The sequence below is a fragment of the Sebastes fasciatus genome, chromosome 5, assembly GCF_043250625.1.
Source record: "Sebastes fasciatus isolate fSebFas1 chromosome 5, fSebFas1.pri, whole genome shotgun sequence".
Lineage (NCBI taxonomy): Eukaryota > Metazoa > Chordata > Actinopteri > Perciformes > Sebastidae > Sebastes > Sebastes fasciatus.
The window spans coordinates 26,547,302-26,563,038 of NC_133799.1; the positions used below are offsets into that span (position 1 = coordinate 26,547,302).

Below are 15,737 nucleotides of genomic sequence, written 5' to 3' on the forward strand. Positions count from 1 at the left end.
ATTTCCAACGGGCAGCACCTCTGATGCCGTTGCCAGTCACTGACACACCTTCTCACCATCTCGTTCACTCGGGCTAATGAGTTGGTGCCGAGCCGATGCCAGCGTTTTGCACGGCCAGTGAAAGACACATTCCTGGTGGTTGGGCGCTGGGCGCGGTCTTCCGTGGTCAACCACAATTTGTCTCGGCCGGAGAGAGTCTGAACGGTGCTGAGCGCCTGGTATTCTTCAGCATGTCCTAATCCTCCTCACGCACACTGTTTTATGCAATGCTCTGTTTATAATGATGCATCTCTGGTATTGGGATGCGTGTGTGTTTTATCCTTGTGGGAACCACTTTGTGCATTTTTTCACTCTGAAGTCATTTTGGCCGTTTTTTTACAACTTCAAGGGGCTAGTTTTGGGTTAAGATTAGCTGTTGGCATGAGAGAATAGGGGAATGTGTGCAGTCAGTGTAAGGCCCTTGTGTGTATGTGTTTGTGTAGTCAAAGAGAGCATTTCTAAACAAAATTGGTGGTGTGAGGTCTGGTTGTGCAGAACACCAAACACGCTGCGGGTGGCTGATGACTATTGCAATGCATAGCAAAGCAGACAGAGAAAATCCATCTCCAATTGTGGCATGCTCAGCATGCTATTTTAGGCATTTTGTCTGATGCTCTTCCATGTCATTACCCCAACTGCCTGCTGTGCAAACAAGGCACTTCAAGACTCGACTCGGAGATGAATGAAGAGAGACGGGCAGTTACGGTGGAGAGCAGCCTCGGGCTTCTTGGTTTCAACCGAATACACAAAACCACAGGAGAGACGTTTGGAAGATGAGAGGGTGCTGATAAACTTTGCCATGAAATCTACACAAGGTGGTGTCTCCATCAGGAGGAGACGACGTTCCTTACATCAGACCTGCACATACGGGTACAAAAAGTCAAGGCCGCGCCCCCTTTTAGGGGATAGAAGTCCCATAGACTTCAATGCAATCTGATGTATGTTTGGATCGTATGCATTCATCTCTTGTTATACAAACGTTTGTCTTTTTTTGTTATTGCGTTTATTTTGTGATCTTGCCTAACCTGAGCGTTGGCGACACCTTAATAAATGAAGGTTGATCGCCGCCATGTCCCTTCAGTCTACCCCCGTCCAACACAGAGGGCGGATATTGCCGCTTATCCAGACATCTCTACATATCTGTTGACAGTTAATATTCACACGACAGGAAAACAAATCAGAGATCAGCGTTTTTGGATTTATTGTTGGTGCAACCAACTACACAGCAACTCTTCAGCATAGCGTTATTACTATTACCGGTTTGTTTAAAGTTTGAAAACATGTTTCAACTTCTTCCCTTTACGCTGTTTCCGTCTACGAGGGAAACAGGATTGTTTTCCCCAAAAAGGGAGATGCATTGCTGGTCTGATGTAAAGGTTGATAATGGAATTTGTTGTCAAATATACAAAATGATTATCCTTGTTTAAATTCAAACATGGCACCCCGTTTGAGCTAATATTGACGAACAGGATCAGATAGACGGTAGCCAGCGTTTCCAAATGGGAAATGTTAAACTATTGTACCAGAGGCTTAAAAATAGACATAAATGTGTAATTTCACAAAACACATATTTAATGACTTTTGACATGCCTACAAAAAATCGCAAGTCGTTAAAGGAATTAGTGGCATTAAACCAAATTTGCTTTAACGCATAATTATCGAGTTAACTTTGACAGCCCGATTAAAAACACGCAATAGTGAGAGTAAAAATGATTATTTCTTACTTTTGGTTTTGTTTTTTCTTTCGTTCTTGCAGACTTTTCGGACCGACATTGACCTCCTACACTTTTGCACACAAATAAGGGAAAGATGCGTGTTTGCCAGTCTGTTGTGTCAGAAGAAGTTACTCTACAACACCAGCTAACAGTTACAGTAGCCCTTCCTTTCTACATTGTGTGAAACAGACTTAGTATGAGGTCATAGCAGGTGACCCGCTGCTGACTCATGACGCAGCCTGGCTGTAATGCTGACTGTTTGGCCTGTTTCAGGAAGGCCATAATTTTAAATTCTCCCTCATGGGCTCATTTGATCTCTGCAGGAGGAGGGGAAGGGGGGGTGGGGGAGCACTGGTATGTTTATACCTGCTTTTTTAGAAATTTTGCAAGCATGATGTCATTTCATATTCAAGCTCCAAATAATGAGGGAGCCTGGAATGACTGTGGGGTTGCACTCGTACTTCAAATTAATACTATATGGGGACTATTTGACAGAAACTTCACATTCCCGAAACATGAAAACATTCACACCAACTTTAACTGCAGATACTGTATGGAGATTTTGCATGTTGCTGTGAGGTAGTCAGTTTGACGTATTACTTAGTTCTCACCATGCTGAGAACTGAACTGTGTTCACGGACTATGTGTGTTATACGTGTATAAAGATGTGTTCAAAGCGTGAGTACATTTGAGCTTTGTTCACAGCCGGCAGCCAAATTATTACTTTAGCCATAGACAAATCAACTTTCATGTAATCTATATCACCACTGAACAGACGATACACCTTTGCACAACCACCCCAGCCAAATCTAGTACACTTATACACATTAAAGCAACAAGACGTCAGCAGTAAAACACTGAGATGGACACACGTCAGTGCTATTCCTCAGGGGTACGTTAATGGCCGTTGTGACGAAAGGAGCTGTCCTGTCTAAGCCTCGGTGGTGGCCCCTGGCCCTTCCGCTGGCCCTCCGCCGGCCTGGAGACAGAGTGTGAAGTTTCACCCAAGGAGGTGAGACTTTTCCTGCTTTTCTTCGAGCCTCACAGTCTATAAGGCTCCTGACCTTGACCCCCCTCATCACATACAGTAACAACATTCACAATAATCCACTTATCTCGTTTGTAAAACTATTTTACACATGCTTGCTTCCACCATGGACATATATTATAAACAAGACAGTTCTGGTCACCTATCCTAAATTATTAACCTTGAGTAGTCAGTTAAAGACATAGTAGACATGTAGGGTAAAACAAAGCTATACAGAGTTCAAATTAAAAGTTCATTACGTGTCTTCATTTTCAAGGATAAGGACAGGAATTAAGTCAATACCAGTACCAGTGAAATTCCACAATTCTCGATACCAATTCGATACTAAAAACAAAATTAAAACAATAAATCCCAAGTACTTCAAGATACACTCTTATTACCGTTTGAAAACTGTTTTTTGAGAATTTATTATTAATCCCTGATGATCCGCCTCAAGTTTCTCGCCAAAAAACGTAATTTTACAAGATAACATTTGAACACATCATGATAACGTTATGAAGTAGAGCTTGAACGCATCATAATGTAACTCAATGTAACCTCTGTACGTTAGCTGTTAGCTCTGCTGCTGCCAAGCAGGACTATGCTGCCTACCGGCTGCTATCAGCTACCATTAACTAGATCACCTCCTGCCGATTTCAACATGGATTTGTTGTCAACAATGCAACATTATCAGGGAAATTTTCTATCGTCTCCGGGACGACGGGACGTCTTTAGTCTCAAGTCTTGATCCCCAGTACCTACTGTAGAAATACCATCACGTTTTCAGAAGTGGGCATCAACTTGGTACCAAAGTATTGGTTTTGTGATATCCCTACCTTGTACATATTAGGGCCACCCATCTTAGTCGATTAGTCGACTTAGTCGGTTGTTTTGGTCTTAGTCGACTTTAGAGGATGAATCATTTTTAATTTTTTTCAATGCTGAATGACTTATTTCCAAGAAACTTCTGAGCACATCTCTGGTAAACATCAGATTTAAAGTGGTGTTTTTGTGTGATTTTTTGTGGAGAAACTCAGTTTCACAGATCCGTTGATTAAATCAACTAATCGATTAGTCGACAAAATCATATGAGTGCTATTCGACTAAGAATCAGCCCTAGTACATACTGTTATCGACTTTAGTATAAATGTATTATATCTACAGCTGTTAGTCAAGAGAATAAACCTCTAATAATGTTAGCTTTGTGCATGGACCATACACACAGCCAAAAAGATTCTGGGCTCATTGACAGCACCATGTTGAAATCCCATTTAGTGCTTAGTGGGTCTTGTAGACCATGAAAAAGGATTTGCCACCGTTTCTTTTTTTATGTCCTAAAACATTTAGAACAATGTTATTTGGACTGACTCTACATATATATATATATATATATATATATATATATATGGTTGACACAATAAAAGAAGGAATGTTTTCATTCTGCCTGTAGTATATATTCAACCTAGATATGGTCAATAGGTTACTACTAAACTAAACAATCAGGCGAGAAAGAGTTAAACAAGAAGTGAAAGAGTAGAGGGAAATGAGATTTGTAGAGAGTTATATAAGTGGATCAGTGACAGTTGAAGAAGTGGAATACCAGATTTAATATGAAGCATGTCTGTAGCGGACAAAGGCAGCAGTCATGCAGGGCAAGAGGATGGTAATCTAAGACAAGTTCAACAGGAGGATGGGCAGAGGACACTCCATAAATCTCTGCTCTGTACTAAAGCCTCTCCTCCGCACCGAGTGTCAGCAGGCCTGTTTGACCTCATCGGCAAACATGCACACGCTGTTGCTGGAGTCGGTCACCATTAACCAACTCCAGCGAGCCTTGCATGGTCAGTGACACATGAACGCTCGGGCCACTTTCAGTCAGATCACAACAGCTCAACTTACCTGGGCCTCACAACAAATATGAGACCAAAAGCTTCACTATTTCAAGTACAGAGCACTGAAAACATTGGCCAGGTACGCATTAGTTAACAACAAAACATCATAGGCCAGCACAAATCTGTTTTTTGGCATATCCAGATTGATACTAGAAAGTCTGGACAGCAAAAAAAACAGCATGTGAGCTAGTAACATTAGCTGTTAGCAGCCAGTAGGCATAACAGTCCTGCTTAGCTAAATAACGGAGCTAACAGCTAACGTACAGAGGTTGCATTGAGTTACATTATTAGTAGTTACATTATGATGATGCGTTCAAGCTCTATTCAATAAAAATGATTATTGGGCGAAGGTAAATTATAATGTTATCATGATGTGTTCAAATGTAATCTTGTAAAATTTAGTTTTTGGTGAGAAACTTGGGGTGGATCATCAGGGATTAATAATAAATTATCAAAAAACAGCATGCATGAAGTACATGGTTTTACGGTTTTGTATTTTACCGTGGTATCGGTACCGTTGTATATCAATATTGGGTACTGAGAATCGTGGAATTTCACTGGTATTGGTATCGACTTCTAAATCTCTGGTATCATGACGTCCCTAGAATGTATGCTGCTACTAGCAGAGCGCTATGGAGAACAACGTGGAGGACGAGGGCGAATGCTTCCGCGTTGGAAAGCAACATAGTTACTGACGACTATGTCGTCACCGACGCCTACGTCGTTACCACAGCAACCCATGCAGATAGGTTGTTGATGACTGGACCATAGCCTGTATATAAAGATGGACGACATGACAGCTCCCTAAAAGTGAAGCCCCAACATCTTGATCGCCCCCTGGTGGCTGGCTGCAGCATAGGTCATAAATCCTGCCTCCTCCATGTTAGCAGATAGGACATGGGCCAAACTAAAAAGTCAAAGTACACGTCAAATAAGCCAAACCGCTACCGTGGTGCTAACGTAGCAGCTAGGTGGCTCACACTAACAAGCTGCGGCCGTGCTTGGGTTGTGATTAGCTCGGGCGGGTGTGTGGGCGGGACCTTGATACCGCAGCTCCACTCACCGATTACTACTGCGCACTCCAAATGAAGTCAAAATCTTAAATTGGCAGCTCCCGTATCTGGGATATTTTGGCTTCACTTTTGTACAGTGGGAGGAAGTGGAGACGCGACATCCATCTTTATATAGGGTCTATAATCTGGACACACAAATCCGATCTGATCACTTGCAAATAACAGTGCGGACAGTCTGTCTTAATCTGATTTGAGAAACAAATCGGATTTGCCTGCCGTCTGAACGTGGCCATAGATCTGCCTGAGTCCTGTCCGTCTCTGTTCTCAGTTAAGGTTTGTAGTTTTTAGTCATCCGGGCCTCGGGGTCTGCTCCACAGCTGGGCTGTGAACAGTAAGCACCGGGTTACATTCCTCTGTTCACCTGTTAAATGACTCTCTGCTATTCATCATGCTTGATAAGGCATGGCCATTAGATTCAGCTTACAGTAATCTGCCTTTTGATGAGATATTTCGGGCTGTTATTTTTCCTGGATGTTTGGATTCCTGCGTGGCTGCCAAAGAGCTGCGTTTGATGTCGAGCCCGATTCAATTACATATCTTCGACGATATTGAAGTGGTGGAATTTAGTGCGTGCTGTTATACGTGTTTTCTTGAGTCTGCATAGAAATAGCGGCAGACTCTCTTGGCGCTTAAAATGCGTGTACATGTGTTGGCTGTGTGCTGTGCGAAAATCAGAGTCTGTGCAGGGATGCTTGTTTTACGAGCAGGCACGAGGTCAAATGGGACTCATAAAAACAAGCTCAAGTCTTCCTTCCCATGTACATGTGACAGGATAACAGCTGTGTGAATGTTAAACTGTCTTACATAGAAACTCAAGATATGCATCTTTGTTCCTCAATGTTTGTCTTTTGCAGATCACTTTAATAAAATACCTCTGCCTTTCCCCCCCTCTTCGGGTTCAGTGCTGAGGCTCCTGATATCACGGGGAGAGACCGGTGGAGTGGGGGGTCTGCAGGATTGAGTTTCATACAGGGGGGGAAAGGGGAGGAGGAAAAGAGGAAGATGCTCCATGCCTGGCTCATGTGTGTCGGATCAGAGCTCAGATCTATGTCTGTAAATTCAGTGTGGAGGAGAGGTCGCAGAGTTCAATCCCTGACTACAGCAACTTCAGCCTGTTGCCTCCACTGCCATTTATCTGCTCCAGTAGTATTTTGTTGGCGGTAGTTTCACAGTAATTTCTTTTCTTTTTCAGTCTTAAACACAGCAGAATTACAGGGTGTTACTGAGTTCAGTGCTAACCATAGACCAGTGTTGTAGTGGTACTTGAGACCGTTCTTGGTCTCGAGACCAGTCTCGAGACCACTTTTTGAAGGTCTCGGCCTCGTCTCGGAACTGACCACATTTTTATTCGGCCTTGTCTTGGGCTCAGACAAAGAGGACTTTGGGTTTTATTTCAAGACCACAACTGTGGGGATATATCACTAAATTGCCAGTGCAAGCTGTGGATATCTGGGAGGAGATGGCAGCTGAATCTTCTGTAATACAATTTGGCTACCTAAATAACACACAGCAGTACTCGCACTGGTCTGGTCTTGGTCTCGACTTGGTCTCAACCCCTCAAAGTTTTGGTCTTGTCTCGGTCTCGATACAATCTGGTCTGGGTCATGACTCGGTCTCGGTTTAGGTGGTCTTGACTACAACACTGCCATAGACTGTACACAAGAAATGGACGTAGTCACCGTGACATCACCCATTGGTTTGTGGACTACGGTGTTGAAGCCTCGAGTTCGTCATTTCGGCTGTCGCCATCTTGGTTTTTGGCAACCAGAATTGACACGAGAGGGTGGAGCTAGGTACAACTGAATGCTGAATAAGACATTTTAGGCGACCAAAAAATAATAAACTTTGATGAACTGAAAACACACTGTGAAAGGGTTAAAGTTGTAGGACGAAAACACGGACAACGCCACGGACCATAATTTACTAAATGTACATCATGCTGTATTGAAGAAGACTTGAAACTAGCGATTGAGACCATAAACTCATGTTTACAATGTTTACTGAGGTAATAAATCAAGTGAGAAGTAGGATCATTTTCTCATAGACTTCTATACAATCAGACTTCTATTTGCAACCAGAGGAGTCGCCCCCTGCTGGCTGTTAGAAAGAATGCAAGTTTAAGACACTTCAGCATTGACTTCACTTTTCAGACCTGGAGGTAGCCCACTGGTCTTAACTAATGTGCATCCAGTTTGTGAAGTATCTTATCAGTGTGTTGCTTGACCCTTAAAGACTATCAGTCTAGCTAAGATTTGGCTTTAGAACTGAACATATTCAAGGACGTTGAGGTGCACTATTCACCCGCACACCAGGAGGGGTGGTCTTGCTGTCATGGAAGCAAACATTTTTGTATGCTTGTGTGTTTGCATGTTTGTGGCAACTAGGTCGTGGGTGGCTGGTGGATCAGGCACATTTGTTATTGTTTTTTTTTTTGGTATTTACTTGTCTTGGCCTACAGGTGGCCAGACGTATGCTGCTTCCTCTGTATAAAAAGTTGCACCTGGCTTGTGCAAATAACAGGATGTCAACTGCGACAGTAGAGAGTAACTATCAAAAAGAGGAAATATCATTATAACGATAGTTACTTTTTGAAAGATAAAGCTGTACAGTAGGTGACTCAGAGCGTAACCATACATGTGCCCACAGATCTGCTCCGTGTGGTTCAGCTATTGCATTAATTTGATCTAATTGTTGTTCCCAGAAAGTTATGACATACCTTCAATTAGTGCTGACGCAGGCTGTTATGTGGTTTGTCTCCAGCTGTAATTACTCAGTGGCAGGAAGATCGATCTATGTGGTTGTGGATTTAGCTAGAAATTTGTAAATTAATGAGATTTGAAGCACACGATCTGATGTAAACATCCTCGTTAGGTATATGTGAGTACATATGTAGAAACCTACTGCAGCGTGGATGTTTGAGGAAAGATTTTGGTTTAATTGGGCTCCATAAAAACAAAAAAATATCCCTCACCATTCATACCCACAGCTAGTTTTTGAAATAGTTATAGCCAAAAAAACATACGGAATCTCATTGTTGGTCTCAACAATAGAGAATCCTTTTAGTAGAGGCTTCACGTTGCTGTTTAAATATGTGGGCTCATTTATTTTATGCGGTATTTATGTGTTTAATGCTGAGCTCTTCTGGATGTTGCTTTTGTTGGTTCTCATGCTGGATTTATTTGACAGTTGGGAGGACATATTGTGATCACAGTATGACATCATGAGAGGACCGTAGTCTCTGTTTTTGTTAGCGTCATTTGGTCTCCTTGGAGCAAAAACAGACGTTGTCATGACTACATGTCCCCATTTTTTCGTGATGTCAACTGACCCTTGAAAGACCTTTTTTGGAACAACGAGATATTATGTGGAAGTGGGTGTCTCATTGAATACGCATGAATGTTTGGTTGTTTGTGTTGCGTCAGAGAAAATATTTAGCATTTTTTATGCGTGTGTGTGAATCCACGTGCACCTGTGTTTGTTGTTTAATAATCCCAGGATGTTGCTTGGAGGGAGGAATCTCTTTATTCTCGTTAAGTAATCATTTAGAAAGCTGCTTCCATCTGCACATCACTAATTGTTTTAATTTATTTACTCTCTCTTCGGTCTCCAGGAAGAGACCAGTCAGACAAAGCAGTGGGTCTGAGAAGGCCGCTATCAGTCTTTCAGTAATTAATGGGAACATCCAGAGACCGTAAAGCCCTTCCTCTTATTAACCTATGTTTTATAGTCACTTAGGGGGAAGTATGGTGTGTTTCATGTTGTTATCGCTACAAATGGGAGGGAGCTTTTTTTTCACAAACCAGGAGGGTTTGAATAAAAGAACCGCATGATTACAGTGTGTGTGTGTGTGCCACTGGAACAGGACGTCGTTAGGTGTGTGTTCTTCTCATCATAGGTTTTCATGTTGTACAGAAGAGCGGACCTAGTAACAAGCACCACAAATAATCCCATCTGCTGTGTCCCAGTGGTCGGCTGTCAGCCTTCTTCATGGACAGCGACCAAAATATCACTAAAGCCTGAATGGAGCCCCTGCAGAGAGTGAAACACACCACACCCTTTCATTCTGCTGTGGACTGTGCATCAGACAACCCTCTGGCTCTAAAACAAAACCTCAAATACCAGATTTATATTTGATGACCTAGAGGAATACTATGGAGGACTAATGGGGCATTCACACGATGAATAACTCATAGACGAATCGCGCAAGTTAAAAGATTTCAACTCGAGCGAGAAATTCATGTGACACTGCGTCACAAAAGCCTGTCAGCGTTGAGATTCTCCTCCTGTCTTCACTGACATTTCACAAATGGAGGAATAAAATATTGCACCCGGGACGAAACTCAGCGTTTATAAATGTATGTGTACAAACCGCAGACTGTCTATGGTAGAAACAACAATGTCGCTGCCGTATTTATACTTAGATGACGTTATGTTGAGCGTTGATGGAGCAGCTGCATAGCCCGCACTGATCGATCCGAACTCCATTCAGAAAACAAGCATTTTAAAAGTTGTTTGCTTGTCGTCTTGCAGACAGACCTGACAAAGCATGAATTCATACTTTTTACAAATGTGCATCATTATGTAGTTGTTTCGGCATCATTTTGATCTGTTTATTGCGCCGCAAGACACAATAGTGTTTGGTTTTCTGACGTATTTGGGACTTTCACAACATGTATAAAGCAGCCATAGTGTTTATTTCAGTCATGGTTGATGAAATGTTGTTGGTATCTACATGGAGGTAAGCCCCTCCTCCTCTCCGGCGGTCTAGCGAGAGTGATATGAATGAACACAAATGATCCCGGCAGTCAAACTCACGCAAGTAACGCCGGGCAAAAATTCTCTTTGCGTTTAGTGTGAACGCAGCATAATGCTGTCATTATAATAAATGAAAGAATAAATAAATAAAATAATAAAGAAAGACCTGTAGAAATAAAAGATGCAATTATTCAATAAATGTGCAGTAATTTGAAAATAAATACAGAAATAGAAAAATAAATAAATAAAATGTATTTATATTCATATTTAATATTTTCCCAATTTATTATTTTCTGTTTAAATTTATTTCTGTTTCTATTCGTAATTTAAATAAATAAATATATTTTATTTATTTATTATTTTTCTATTTCTGTATTTATTTTCAAATTAACCTGCACATTTATTTGATAATTGTGACTTTGATTTCTACATTTCTTTCTTTATTATTTAATTGATTTATTTATTGAGGCATTTATTTATTATAATGGCAGCTTTAGGTCTCCATAGAGTTCTGCCTTTGGAGTGTTTGGGATTATTACATGGTCTAAATATGTGTCCATGTGTGTGTATACAAAGCATGCCCAGCCACAGCAGCCACGACCATTTGTCTTGTGCTTGCCAGGTGCTACCAACTCAAAGTGGTCTATTTAGATCCTGACTTACCCAAGCTATTTTTGTTCAGGCCTAACTAGGCTTTTTTTAAGTGGCCTCCTTAGTCCTGGCATGTGGGATTTATTAAGTGAGGGCCAGTATATCTGGTGCCCTCTCTACTGTAGCACTGTCATCTTTTATTTTCCTACTTCCTGCAGCCACAGATCAGAGGTCTCCATGGTGACGGGGTTGTTTGGCTGGAGCCCAATGTTTGCTGCAGTGCTTTTGATGGTCAGCAGACTGTGGCCTGGACTTGTATAGGAGCAGAACAAACAAGTTTTTGTTTTGGAGACAGATTAAACAAAGAAACAGCTAGAAAAACCTTGAATCTGTTTGTTAAAAATGTTTGTAGCCCACAACATGTATCACATTAGAGGATGTTTACCTGTGTCCTATGAGTGGTTTAGAGTCGTACTGAGTTTGACTAGCGTGGGTAGGATTTATCCTTGTTGTGAGGAAGAGAAAACCATAGAGACAGTTTGACCAACCGCTGGAATTATATGAATGAATTCAGTGTGGGCAGCAATGAACCAGTTTTTGTCTTTTAATTGAGTCTTAAATGTATTTTTTCTGCCGTTCTGTCTTGTGTGGAATTTGGCAGTTCGAGGCTGCTCCCTCCCTCTCTCTCTACCGTCTGCTCAGTCCGAGCATTGTGTGTTAAGTCTGACTGTGTGACTCACAGTGGCAGTCCCGGTGTGAGAGTGTCAGAGGCTCAGAGTGTGTCACGCTGTCAGGACGAGAAGCTCCGTGTCCAACCTTAAGATCGAGGAAATTATCAGTGACTTTGGTTTAACTAACTGGGAGCAGCACGACAGCTCAGGTAACAGTTTGAACCATCTTGGTGATGTTATCTGCTGGTATACTCAGGGGAAAGTCAAGTTTATATGGTCAATTTTGTTTACTATAGCTATACATTGATTTTTATAACAGAGATTAGCACACTAAGGGCACACTCATGCTGAATGAGAGCACAGTCATGTAGTTTCATGGCTGAGGATTTAAGGTCTTTTAGGAGAACATTGCTAACCTTTTACTTTGGAAAAATAGGATGTTGCTCTCTGAAACAACAGCTGAATGAATGAGGTAATATTGTTCTTTGTGAACAAAAAGAAAACACTCTTTGTGTTGCCTCTTTTCTACTGATTCCTTTCAGCCCTCTGACAAAACAGACTTAAATTAAATTGGATATGTGTGCTTGTGTGTCCGAGCATGTCGGGGCATCCCCATGAGTGGCGAGGTGTGTACATTTGTAGCTCAGCTGCTGCATATGTCTGTCACTATTTCAGTTGAGTCTCTCCCTCTGACACGCACACACACATACAACACTGACAAAGTTAAGTTTGTTAATTCAAACTGCAAGAACTGTGCATACACTATTAGTATATTTACTAGGTCTGGGATAATTCACCTATCTCCAGATTCGATACTATCACGATACTTGGGTGCCGATTCGATATGTATTGCGATTCGATATTGCGATTCATTGCTATTTTTGTTAACTTTTTTAACACTAGACCATGGGAAAAAGTTGAATCATAAGGACATAAGGATTCTAAGGACTTTTACTTTAGAAAATATCTAAATTAATATAGTAAAAATGTTTGATTTACAGCATGTATGTAGTCAGAGATGTCCTGAAGTCAAAGATATCAGTCATTGTCAGGAATTCTTAAATTGTTTCCAGCAACCCAAAAATCAAAAAATAAAGACATATCCCTCACACATTAGTGGTATTTTATTTTTGATTTATAAGGGACATGTAATGTTTTATACTTCTGGTGAATATAATCCAATCAATCTTATTTCCATAGATGTATTTTGTATATACAGTTGCATTTGTTATCCCCTTATTTTGAAAATCGGACGTGGTCACACGTGTCTACTTCCTCTAACTTCTCCAAGGTGGTCTCTAGCTCTCCCGTCAGCTCCGTTCTCTTTATACATCCATGGTCAGCTCCATCGGGCTGTTTCAATGCATTTAACATAAATGTCAGTATATGGGTGCTCTACAGTCGTAGCGTCGGCCGGTTTGACCACGGAGACGAGAGCAACAGCCGGCTCGAACGCCACGTTACTGCGATACGATGACGTTTCCTGTCAGTGACAGAGTTAGCATGCAGCTTTAGCCGTGATGTCTAGCTCTACTTTCCCTGTCAATCTGTGAAACCCAAAGTGTTTCCATCCTTTACTGGATGTGTAGTGTTTACCACGCTGGATTTAACATGTGAGGGTGCAGGTCGTATCCATGCAGACCCTCCAACGTTTTCTACTTTCTTTCTACTACTACTTTCTTTGTTTTGGTTGATGGATATGGAGCGGATATGACATCACATTACTCAGACTACAACAATAAAAGCGGTATATTCCTTCTACCTCTGCATAGACTCAAATGAAGCAAATATATCGATTCTGGCATTAAAAAATTGATTTAAAAATCGTAAAATAATTTTTTTTCCCCCACTCCTAACGCATGAGTAGAGTTAATAATGATTTCCTACCAACCACAGTATGAATTTCACATTTTATATTAATACCTGTGATGATTCAGTCTGAAACGTTTGCTTGGCACACTAACACTGAGGTCTGCTCTCCTGTAATGCATCACTGGACAATGTCTGTTGGTGGACAACATGATGGACATTTGCCAATGTCTGCCTACCCTCCCCCTTGGTTAAAATTCCTCAGTAAGGAAAGTATTCTTCATTGCTTCCGGTCAGAGCTGCGACTGTCATCTGCAGCTGTCTGCTGTCCGGAATATTCCAGTGACCTCTGACCTCTGATCCTGTTCCACGATTAACAGAGCTCCGTCATCAGCTTTATTGAGCAGGATTCCTGCATGTATCAACTTGAGTCAACTCAGTCAAGACATTTGTGGCTGAATGGATTTATGACCATGTAGCAGAACATTTAAACTAAGCCCCATGTCAAATGTGGGATGCTAATATTTCCTTTTTTTCCCCAGATGGAAACACTCAAACAAATACATGCAATTTAGTAGAATTTTTACATCTAGTGTAGCTTTTTCTAGATCATAAACATACAGATATGAAGTCATTCTGAACAACAATTAAGTGTCATTGTCATTTAATATCATGAAGTTGATGGAGAGAAAATGTTGCTACTACCTTAGCTTAGCCTTCTGCTAACTGTAATTAGCCTTCGCGGCTGCTGCACCACAGCGGTGAGCTCACTGTTCATACAGAACAATAAACTATTAAAGAGATGGAGAGAAAACGTTGTTAATAGACTAAACTCATAGAGAGATGGAGAGATAACTAGAGACGATAAAGTCAGAGGATCACTAAAGTCAGTAGGATTCATCCTCTTGGGACCATAAATATCAGCACAAAATGTTAAATCAACCCATCCCATAGTTGTTGGGATATTTCTGTCTGGGGCGACCGACAAAACAGACAAACAGACCGTTAAACCAACATTGCCATCCATACAGCCCATGCTGCTAGCATGGCTAAAAATATTGATCAAATACATATTCAAGTGCAGCTTACTGCTATCAGATAAAATATTAGTTTCTCTGTTAAAAGGTGCAATGTGTAAGATATGGCCACATGTTTCAAAGAAATAGTGGGTGGCATTTCACATCTATACTGGATCCATACAACCTAAATTTACAGTCATTTATATAATAAAAGACAAAAAGCAAACTATTAACTAACAGCAAGGCAAGAATACGCAAAATTGGACCAAACAGCTAAAACTCAGACAGACGGTCAAAATAACACCGCTATCTTATAATCTTCACATGTGGCGTCGCGCATATGGTTTACGTTAGCAATCTGTGTCTGGTCCGTGTACGCTTTCATAGTTTGTTTATTGGATTAAATCCAAATCCAATTCCAAGAGGCAGAAACGAGAAAAGCGACTAGATATTTTCGTTTCGCCCGCTCTGCCACCATGAGACTACTTCGCTGGGAGCTGAATAGCATTTACCTTGCACGGCGGACGGATTCTCGCGATGTCAGTAGATCACGCAAGAATCACAGGATGACATATCCCATTAAAATCCATCTCGTCAGGCTTCAAGTAATGCGTTTGTGTCCGGGCAAGCCAGATCCCGGACCAATCAGCGTCCTGTGAGGAGCTACTGGCAGCTAGGGGCGTGGCTTAGGTGTGTGAGACGACACGGAGAGGCGACTGTTCGTTTTAAACGACAATGGCGGCTCCTGAAGAGGTTAGCGTAGATGCTGCAATAGCATCAGTTACTGGAGAGTATTTCTGGAGACGATGTTTTTGCTTTCCGAATGGCTTTGGATGAACCAGTTGTCAATCAAACTCTTGCCAGTCACCTGCCAAGTATTTTTTGAAAGTACCTGCTATTTTCTTAACATTTCCCAATGACAGCTTCTCAGATGGTTCTCTGTAACAAACCAGGTGTTGGGTCAGGTTAAGTTAGCACGCTCATTTCAGTAGAAATATCTGCAACACGATACGTAGACGTCTTTGACATAACGTCAACACTTTAACTTCTTCACATCCTGTTGATAATGTTAGATTTTTTTAATGTTTCAAACTACAATTCTGGCCACATCTCACACAATGCACCTTTAAAAGAGAGCTAATGTGT

The 15,737-nt window shown here is 41.4% G+C and overlaps 1 protein-coding gene across 5 annotated transcripts in view; it reads left to right on the forward strand.

Moving 5' to 3' along the window:
• palld (palladin, cytoskeletal associated protein) overlaps window positions 1-15,737 on the forward strand; it is a 72,373-nt gene that overhangs the window by 8,272 nt on the left and 48,364 nt on the right. For 2 of the 5 annotated variants that reach the window (XM_074636177.1, XM_074636176.1), the window contains exon 1: window positions 11,815-11,972. The exons of the other annotated variants lie outside the window; for them this stretch is intronic. The gene's annotated coding sequence lies outside the window, so the exon portion shown is untranslated. Of the gene's footprint in view, window positions 1-11,814; window positions 11,973-15,737 lie in introns of those variants that run through there. 5 annotated transcript variants of the gene reach the window in all.